General features: G+C 49.0%; 1 pseudogene; it reads left to right on the top strand.

Moving 5' to 3' along the window:
* Positions 1-738: 738 nt before the first annotated feature.
* The window catches only part of LOC103593877, a 9,559-nt pseudogene continuing 7,955 nt past the window's right edge, over positions 739-2,342 (top strand).

The raw sequence follows: 2,342 nt of genomic DNA, 5'->3' as shown, positions 1-2,342 counted from the left end.
TTCGGATCCCACATACAGACCGGTTCCTGCCCACTGGCTGAGCGAACGAGGCGCGGGGGCAGCGCCGAGGGTTGCGATCCCGTTGCCGGTCCCGGTCCAGTGCGGGGACGACACTGAGGGTTGCGATCCATTGCCGGACATGGAAAAAAGACAAAAAAAAAAAAAGTTTCACTGCAGCGCCGAGGGTTGCGATCCCGTTGCCGGTCCCGGTCTGGCACGGGGGCGACACTGAGGGTTGCGATCCGTTGCCGGACACGGAAAAAGACAAAAAAAAAAAAAGGGAAGAATACTTGACAGAGACAGGATGTAGCCCTCAATGCCTAACATATATACTATTTGGCCCTTAACAAAAACGTCTGCAGGATGACTTGTGACCTGGACAAGAAGTGATTCAGGAGAACAGTGGGGACAAAAACCAGACTGCAGGTTACTGAGGAACTTAAAGGAGTAATGGAGAGATAAGTCAACTCTTACATGATGTCTGGCTATCAACGAAGAGCTTTGAGGGGACAAGGAGAGAGAATGGAAGAGGTGTGAGCACTGCTGAAGGTAAACAGGAAGAAACCACTGAGAGGCAATGGATGAAAATACTGGAAAGAGAAGCTGCTACTGAGCAAGGCCTCTGTTAGAATGGAGAAGGATACAGGATGCAGAACAAGACAAGAGTAAGGACACCACCTTTGAGGTAACAGGAAGGCAGGAAAGGGTGGCTGCAGACAAGTTTGTAAATCTGCAGGCATGAAGGTGAGGAACATCCCAGTTTATGACTTCCGTTTCCTCCAAGTCATCTTTTAGCAGCAAGCTGGGAGTGGCAGGATCAGGGATTTAAGGAACAGGTGTTAAGTTTTGAAATGTCTGTAGTGAAAGCACAGTGTGCCGATTACAGCGAAACACACAAAGCAGAGCAGCCTCAAACAGTTAATAAAGCAGTTACTATTAGAGACCACAAAGCAGAGTTTCGTTCATATGGCCTGCATGTCACAAACCACAAGAATTTTCTAGATAACAGAACATATCCCTTTAAGACATTATAAACTCTGATGGACATTTGAAATGCCTTGCTTCCTTGCCTTTTGAAAAGAGCTAGTTAAGCATAGGGTTTGAAGTCAGAGACCTGGGTTAAAACCCAAGCTCTGCCACTTACTAGTTGTGTAATTTTATCTGAATTAATTAACCTCAGCTGCCTGTGGTGTAAAACAGGATATCACTAACGGCCTCATTATTATGAAGACTAAACAAGATGTAAAAAATACATAGCCTAGTGAGTGGCAAGATAAATGGCTCAAAAAATAGTAATCATTATTATATTATTATTATTAGCAGCATTTTGCTACCTTGCATTACTGGCACTGGCTCAGCTTATTGGTAGAATGTAATCCAGAGCGGAGATGGATGTTCACTACACTTCCACCTCCATGCAACTTCAGGACTGGATCACTAAGTGACCCGGGATACTCTATGAAACTGCAGAATGAGGGGACTTAACTGGTCACTATAAAACTCCCAAGGCCTTTCTCATTTGGAGGTGGGGCTAACAGTGCTCTGTATGGTGAAAATATGACCTTTCAACCAATCACATTCCTTGCTGCACAGCTTTGTAGTAAAAAAGACTGGAGTCTGAATCCTGCTCTTTTATTTAACATCTTTGAGTCTGGGTTTCTTCATTTAGGAATGTATGGGATCATAATGGTAGCTATCATTCCCTGAGCCGCATCTCCTCCCCCGCAAAATGTGAGACCCAGCACCTTTCACAGGTGCGACACGTGGGCGAGAAGACGCGAGGGAAGCGCTGCACTGAACCCTTGTTCAAACGCAGCCGGCCAATCCTCATTTTCCTGAAGCACAAACGTATCAGGAGAACGAACTGGGACCTCATTAAAAAATCAAATTTTGGGGTTATTACTGTACTGAAGGCATTAAAACAACCCGTCACTCATTTTTCCTCTTGGGTCACACATTCTGACGGTCTTCCTCCACGAAGTCACCCTGGGGACTACGACAGACCACAGACCGGGGCATAAAGATCGCAGGACGCAAAAGGGGAAACTTAGAATGAGTCGCGGATCTCGGAGTTGTAGAGCTTGGAACCGGACTATGTGAACGCTTTTGGCAGGCACGAGAGCGGGGCGTTTCGGCAGACCCCCGCGACCCACACCCCCCGGCTCCCCGCCGAGCCGTCCTGCGGTAATGAGCTTCGGCCACAGCACCCTTCGGGTCCGCAGGTGCGGTCACCGCGCCCGGGACTCCGCGGTCCCCACCCGAGGTCCGAGCTGCCGGCCGGCCAGCGGCTTGGTGGGGCTGGGAGCGCGGGGTCGTGCCGGGGAAGCCAGGCGGCCGGGGGG

The sequence above is a fragment of the Galeopterus variegatus genome, unplaced genomic scaffold (assembly GCF_000696425.1).
Source record: "Galeopterus variegatus unplaced genomic scaffold, G_variegatus-3.0.2 Scaffold1434, whole genome shotgun sequence".
Lineage (NCBI taxonomy): Eukaryota > Metazoa > Chordata > Mammalia > Dermoptera > Cynocephalidae > Galeopterus > Galeopterus variegatus.
Note: the sequence above shows the minus strand (reverse complement) of the source record. Positions and strands in the feature narration are given on the sequence as shown.